This window comes from Malurus melanocephalus, unplaced genomic scaffold, assembly GCF_030028575.1.
Source record: "Malurus melanocephalus ecotype Western Australia unplaced genomic scaffold, MMel_1.1 scaffold_356, whole genome shotgun sequence".
In the NCBI taxonomy this organism is placed as follows: Eukaryota; Metazoa; Chordata; class Aves; order Passeriformes; family Maluridae; genus Malurus; species Malurus melanocephalus.
The window spans coordinates 319,977-327,695 of NW_026623588.1; the positions used below are offsets into that span (position 1 = coordinate 319,977).

General features: G+C 49.1%; 1 protein-coding gene across 2 annotated transcripts in view; it reads left to right on the top strand.

The window, feature by feature from the left end:
- ZHX3 (zinc fingers and homeoboxes 3) overlaps nt 1-7,719 on the top strand; it is a 40,943-nt gene continuing 33,224 nt past the window's right edge. For both annotated transcript variants that reach the window (XM_057378393.1, XM_057378391.1), the window contains exon 1: nt 1-61. The gene's annotated coding sequence lies outside the window, so the exon portion shown is untranslated. The remainder of the gene's footprint in view (nt 62-7,719) is intronic.

Here is a 7,719-nt window from a genome sequence, read left to right on the forward strand (position 1 = left end):
ACCGCACCGGACCGGACCGCCCCGCGCCGAGCCCCGCCGAGCCGCCACGGACCTGCCGCGGGTGAGTGCCCGGCGCCCGGAGCGGCGGGGAGGGTCCCGCGCCCCGCGCTTCGCTCCCGTCCGCACCCGCTGCCCCCTGTGCCGCAGCCCCCGGCAGGTGCGGGGGAGCGGATCCGAGGCGGTCGCACTGTCCCTGTCCCCGTGCGGGGTCCCACCCGATGGTCGGGACACGCGTGGAGCCCCACCGCCGCCCCGGTGCGCCCAGCCCTGCCCTGCCGCTGGTCGGAGACCGGCGGGGCTGCGCTGCCGCGGGCTCGCCGGCAATTAAAATTGAAATAATCCAATTAAAAATCTGGTCCCGCCGCTGTGGGAGCTTTGCGAGCGCACCCGGCTACGCGGGGCGGCCCGGGACCCACCCGGCTGCGTGGGGCGGCTCGGGACCCCTCTCCCCCGGCGTGATCTGGGTTGTTTTTCCTTTAGTCTGGTTTTTTAGAGGTAGAAAAGTGTTTTTTTTGCCAGCCCTCATTGGCCACTCGCTCYATGAACAGCGGGGCAGCAGACCCCACTCGTGTCGCAGCTGGGGGGGGTCGGAGGTTTGGTCACGGTGGGGATTTTTGGAGCTCCTGGTGTTGTGGCAGTGCCATATTTAAAGTGCAGGTGCTTGGGACAAACCGGGATGTCAGCAGACGGCATCTCCCTGTTCTCACAGGTAGGAAAACTGAGCACCCGAGGCCGCACAGGAAATCTGTGGCRGAGCTGGGGCTAAACCCCAGATTTCCCGTTTGGTGCGTTCCTTGCCTGGCTGGGGCTGTGGTTTAGCCTCACACCCTCGTGTTGCCGGGGTAAAGTCCTGCCTGGGCTATGCCAGCTCCTAGCCAGGGCTCCTGCAGTGGCAGCCGGGCGTGTGGCCAGGTGCCAGCAGACCGAGGCCTCTCTGCTCCGAGAGCTGCATTTGGAGAGCAGAGGTGTCCCTTTCGATGGGACGTGGGTCCAAGGTGGAGAGTGGATCTGTGCCCCTCGGGTGTCATGTTTGCTTGGCCACCTGGCCTGTGAGAGAAGTGGCCCCATCCTCCTGCTCAGGGCGCACTTTGTCTGTGCCCTGAAATATCAGACAATAAGGTTTTTCAAAGGAGTTCTTTGCTATTCTGATTTCGTGATGGGAAACTTTTCTGTGGGTGAGGTAGGCTRTGTGTCTTGTCAGGCCATGTGACGTACCTGGAAAAACTCTTACACAAACCTTTCTTGATCTGATTTTTCCCATTTCTGCCCCACTAAAGGCATCAGCTCTGCCCAGCCATGGGCTTTCTCTCTGCCCAGTGCCATAGGGTGGCTYCTGTCAGACAGGGAGGGTTTCCCTGTTCCTCTCCCTGACCACCTTCTCTGGCTGCAGTCTCCAAACAAGGATTTKTAGTGTCCTGAGGAACGTTTCTCTGTGCATAGGAAGCCAGAAGTTTACTTCATTATCTGGAACAGCTTATTCTAAACTAATCTCTCTTTAAGAGATGAGGAGGAAGGGAAAAACACCCAGATGCTCAGAAGCATTTTATTTACCGTAAAAGAAAGCAGCAATTTAATGATAACTTCTATTAGCTAGGTTGGGTCTGTGACCTTGATGTATTTAGAACATAGCTGAGAAGAGGGAGCAGACTGTTCCAGTCTGTTTATTGTTTCCTCTTGGTGCATCCCAGTAATTCGCAGCACACGGATGCCCACACAGTTCTGGAGTCCTGACCCACCTTTGGGGGTGGGAAATAGGAGGCTGTTGGATCTGATTTGCTTCAGATACAGCCTAATCTGTAGCTGGTGTTAATTATATTGTAGATGGGTTGGGGTTTAGCATAGGTTTTTCTGACAGGACTCAGCCTCCGCAATTGTTGCTRCTGTAGAAAAGCTGTAGTAACTTGAATCCCTGAAGTCACTCGTGGGAGCACATCCCTATCAATAAATTCCTTGTTGTAAAGCCAAGTGAAACCAGCCCCGTGGGGACCGCTGGCTTTCACCAGGGACACGCAGGGATGGATGCAGGCAGTGCTGACAGTCTGGAGCAGGGAAGCGTGGAGCAGGTGAGCCAGGCTGGTCGTGGGAGCCATCTGGGTTGGCAGTGTGGGGAGATTTGAGCAGCAGCATGGCTCCAGTTCTGCTTTATGTATCTCCTCGCTCTGCAGGGCTCTCCTGCTATTTAGACCTCCTGCTCCTCCCCTCCAAAAACGCGATCCCCTTGTGTATGCGAGCTTTACCCTCCGCCTTGGTTACTATGGTGTTACTATGTAAAAACAGCTCGTGTGGTAGATCCCGGCATTATCTGCCACTTGTGTTTGCAGTCCAGCCCTGGGACAGGGGCCCGTGTCCATCCCTTGTCCAGCCTTTCCCTGTCTGTGAGATGGGACAGGTCTGGAGGCAGCATTGTCTGCAGGGCACGGCTGTGTCTCGGTCCCACGGGATCTCCTCCAGGTTTCTGGGCACCAGGATCCCGTTGCTCCATGCAAGGCTGTCACACAGGTGCATCTCTTGCTATTCCTGAATGTGGGACAGTATCTTTGCTGTGATGAGCCCTGCAAGACCTGCTTGCATTCATCCCCCCCCAGGGACTGGGCTGACTGCGGGCAGGGCATCAGCTCCCGCTGAAAACTGTTGGGAGTGGAGACAAATAACTGGGGCTCAGTGGGAATCTGTGCAAAAAGGCAGAAGGTGGGAGCAGACATCTCCCCCCCATGCTGCTCAGCACCCCCAGCTTGTGCAAGTGAACCCCCAAGGCTGGCTCGTTAACTGCCCGCTCCACCGCTTGCTTCCCTTCGCCTGGTATAATTATTCCTTTCTGTCTTTTCCACCTGATTTGCATGTAAAAAAGCATGAGGGAGGTTCACCCCGTGGAGAGGTCCTTGGTTTGCTCACGGCTAATGTAAATTACTGTTGCCCTCACTCTTGCAGGGAGCTGGTGCCACCCTGCAATAGAGGGATTCTGTTGAATAGAGAGCAGGAGCCCAGAGCCAGGTCCAGGTTCCCCCCACCTTACACATCCTAAGGGTGATTTTATCCACGAACCGTGCTGAGTTGCCTCTCTCTTTGCATTAACTGCATAGGAGCCCAGGAGGATTATGTTAGTAACTTAAACACTGGGTGGAATGGATCTAATCCTGCTGTGGAGGCTGATTTGGAGAAGATCCTGCTTGCTGCTACCTGATGGTCTTTGTGGTGAAGGTCAGCAGCCTCTCTCCCTCTGGGAGCTGTGATGGCTCTTCTGCTTTAAGTAGGAGACGTGATGTTTCTAATTATAAAGGGAAAAGTCTTGTACTTCTCCCCTTCTTTGTTTGTTTGCTTTTTCTTTTTTTTTTTTTTCCTTTTGACAAATGTTCTAAATAACAATGCTTAAAATGCAAATGGAGTGAGCTTGTGTGAAGTGACTGTGAAGGCCTGGTTGGGGAGGACTGTGGTGGAGCTGGAGGAGCTGGTGATGACACATGGCACAAGAGCAGAGCCGAGGTGGTTGGGTTGTCACCAGAGCAGTCACAGCCTGTCTGCAGTGGTTCATGTCCACGTGGAGGACAGTCTCATGTGCTTCAAAGGCTTTGTGGTTTCTCTTTCCTCTYCCCGTTCAGAGAGACACTGTGTGAGAATGCCCTCTCCTTGTTCTACAGGCACAATAAGGGGACATTTAACTGAGCTCCCTTTTATCTGAGTGCTCTTTGCTCTTTATTCTTGGGGTTTTTTTTTTGTTTTTTGTTTTTTGTTTTTTTGTTTTTTTGGTTTTTTTTTATTAGAAATAGAATAATTGGAGAATGAGCCTTCTACACTGTGTGTCCAGTTGCAGTCATGGCATCTGTAATGTTCCCTACTGCAGGCGAGTGCTGCCCTTGCTGTTCCAGCCAGGCCCCTCATGTGTTTTAGCACTTGCTAGGGGAAAAAAATGAAATAAAATAACATGATGTTGAGGTTGCAAAAGTTTCCATTATAGCTCCACCCAAACAGTCCTGCCCAGTAATGCTCAGAAAATTCASTCTGGGTGATGGGGCTTCCCTGCCTGCCTTGCTGCTGGGCTGCTTGGGGGGAAGGGGAATAGCTTTTGGTTTTGTTTTCTTTTCTTTTAATACAGAGGTACTTGAGAGCTATCTCAGGAGTASGGTGGGGAATGAGCTCTGGTATCTGGCTCCTTAATAAAGAGCCTGGGTGGGACAGGTTTGWATTGCAAGGACTCAAAAATTCACTGAGCAAGATGAAAACGGATCAATCGAAAGGGGCTTCAAGGTGGGCAAGGTGGCTCTTTGCTATTTACATCAGTATTGTTTAACTCTTCTTTTGAAGATGTCTTGATGTTGTTTTCAGGCTTTTTGTCCCACTGATGTAAAGGGCATCAGTTTGCTCCTCTGGGAAGGATAAGAAGGGAGTCTGTTGCTCCTGGAGCATGGCTTGGTGTGCAGGATGCTTGCAAATGCTCTGCTCTCGTGCCTCAATAAATAAAGAGGTTTTCATGGGACTTATAAAAAACCTTCTCTTTTGGAAGTAGGTCAAGCAAATATTTATTTCCCTAAGGTGTCATGCCAGTGTTGCACAAATACTTGAATGGATAGTAATTTTATTTTTCCCTGCTTTGTTTCTTCTTAAGCACATTCAGTTCTTTTTTTTTTTTCCAGTGGTGTAGGGACACACATTAATAATTGTATGTAATCAGTCCTGTCCCTCTCTCCATCTGGAAGTGTGTGCATCTCCAATGGGCTTGTGCTCTACGACTGCAGTGCTGTAAATTGGAAGCTGTGACACTTTTTTTCTTTACATTCAGGTGCTTCTCAGCTTTGGGGATATTTTTTGTTCTCCAGCAGAGTTTCAGGTCAGTGGTGGGTTGGCTGCTACAATGAATTTCAAAACAAMACTTCCACAACACAGCAAAGCTCAACAAAATGGCCATACTGGTGTCTTGATTTCCAGTCCTAAAGCCTCAGCTGTGGTGCTGGGGTCCCTTTGGAAAGTCACTCCAATGCTTGGGTTGTTCCATAGATGGAGAGTGCAGTTACTGCCAAAAGCTTGTGCCCTGCTGTCTGATGGAGCTGCTTCTGCCTTCCCCAAATAGGGATCAGTCGGTCGCTGTTTGCCTTTGAAGAGGGATTGAAACTTCTTGTCTGCTCTTAAAATGGTAAAAATCAAGAGTTTACTTAAGAGGATCAAAATTAGGCTTGAGGTCTTGGATATTTGATTGTGTASTTCATCTGCAGATCTCCTCAGTGTTGAAATAGCAAGGGTCTGTGTTGGAGCACTCTGGAGTCATTGGACTGCACTTTGTGTAAGAGGGTGTTTGAGATGGGATGTTGGAGATTTAATGAACTGAAGTCTTGGGCCTCTGCATGAAAGATCCAAAAGCATTCCTGGATCCTCGTGCTTGTGCTCAGAGCAGGCTGCAGTGGCTGGAGACCTTCCTGGGGGCAGGAGCAGCACAAGGATCATTCCAGCTTCTGATGATGGAAAGCACTGGGCTTTCTCTTAGAGCCTGCAGGCTCTGGTCWGCCTTGCAGAGGTGGTCACCTCTCAACCAGCACCTTGAGCAGGTGGCTTTGGAGAATTGAAGGGTTGAATGTGATGTCATTTTTCACAGCCCTGGTAAGAAAGGTGGTTACAATTTGCATTAAAGGTTAATTGGCTCTTGCATCCTGGGTGCGGGGTGGTGGTTACAGACAGGTCACCCTGACGCCTGTGCTGGAGCTTGTGCAAGCCTGGTGTGTGTTGTGCTTTGATTTGTTAAACAGAATGTAAAAGCAGACTCCTCTTCTGAAATATATCCTGCTCTTTCTTTCTTTGCTAGGAATCATTTCCACACCAGAAAATATTTAAGAGAAGGGAAGTGTCTCTGTTTTATAGAGGCACAGCTGACCCAAACCCAAAAATGCAAGCACAGAACCCCTCAGTTGTGCTGGCACAGGGGAGCCAGGCTGTGGTCTGGGCTGTGGGCAAGCAAATGATGTGAATATTGAATTTAGACCATAATCCACCTGTTGGGTTTCACTCCCCCAGCCCTGCATGCCCYGGGAAGTGCAGCAGATGTTTGAAATGGCAGCCAGCACTCCCTGCTGCAGGGTCTGGCATCTCCGTGTTGCTTTACAGGCAGGAAGGACGGAGACTGAGGATGATGGAGCAACTGCTACAGGTTTGCAGGGCCTTTGTTTTGAGCTGTTACCCCTCTGTTGTCTGTGGTGTGGTGTTGTCCTGCTCTCCCAGCCTGTTCTGATCTGTGTTTGCTCTGCTATGTGCCAGCATAATTTCTGGAGGTTGGAAATTTGGCYCTGGGACCCACAATAAAGCTTATTAGAGCACTAGAAGTGAGGGTGCTTTGGAGGAGGGATCTTTGGAGTTGGTGTACTGGGGGTTAATTTTGCAAAACCTCTCTCCTGTGAACAATCACKGTGTGTCCACCTGCTCCTAACCCTTTTCCAAGCTCCTTTTTCTACTCTATGCTCTCCTAATTTTCCTGGCATCCTTCTCTTGCTTTGTCTGTTTTTAGATACGTTTTTTCAATCTTATTTTCTGCTGTGGGRTCACCTGTGTGTTTTCCCTTTGGCRTTGCAGGACATTGCTTTTCTTGTTACCTTCAGGGTAGGTCTSAGAGCAGATTGTGGGTGCCCAGCAGTTCATGGGAAGCAGGAGACTGAGGTATTTAAAGGAATTTTAAAGCTTTCCTGCTCCTACTTTGTTCCTCTGTGGCACTTAGGATAGGTTTTGGTTGTTTGGGTTTTTTTTTGTGGTTTTTTTTGATGGTAGTTTTCAAGGGGATGGTTGGAATGGAGAGGATGGGGGGAACAACAGAGGTGTTGATGAACATGGGAGGGTTGCATTGCCTTCCCAAAACATCTGCTTGATGGATTTAATTTCTGTTCTGCTCCTTAACGCTGCCCTGTGCGTCTGCTCTGCTGTGCTGAGTTTCTCAGGGCATTGTAGGCATGAGGCTGGGAAGAAAATGAAAAAAAAATCCAACCCCTGTTGAATGTAAAATGTCATTGATTCCTTTCTCTATTTTTTTGTATTTTTCTTCTAATTTAATCAATTCCCTACTGTGTTGTAAATTCCAAATGTGAATGGGAAATAATCTCACCAGTACAATAATTAGCATGTAACCAGCAGATGAAGAAAACCCAAACTGCTGAGCTGATTGGTGAATGCTGACTGTTTTCCGAATTAATTTCAATAATCACATCGCCCATTAAAAAGAAGACGGGGCGGGGAGGAAGTCTTAAATTTTCGTCRAGCTCGATGTAGCAAAAAATGGTATGTGCAGTGTAGCTGTTCTGCATGTGATTAGAAAAAAGAGCTGAGGGAGGTTCTTGGAACTGAATTAGCAACAAAGTATTGCTAATTTTGCAACTGAAAAGCTCAATTTCACCTGCTTTTTTTGGGAAGAGAAATAGAATTGTAAGTGAAATATCCATAATTTTATGTAGGTGTGTAACAGTAAATAGTCTACTGGAGGAGGAAAATATTCCCTTGCAGTCGTGCTTTGCTGCARGATGCAAAAACAAGTCCACTAGAGACCAACAGTAGTGAAATATGTTTACTGTGCATCCATCCAGCTCCCAAATATTTTGTTGTTGTGTTTTGAAGGGAAGGATGAAAACTGGTGTTTGGGAAGGTGTGATTTCAGAGCATCCAGGAGCTGCACACCCTCTTGGCACAGGGATCTGCAGCCCTGCTCTGCTTTCCTCTGCTGCTGTGTTGTTTTTTTTTGTTTTTTTTTTTTTTTTT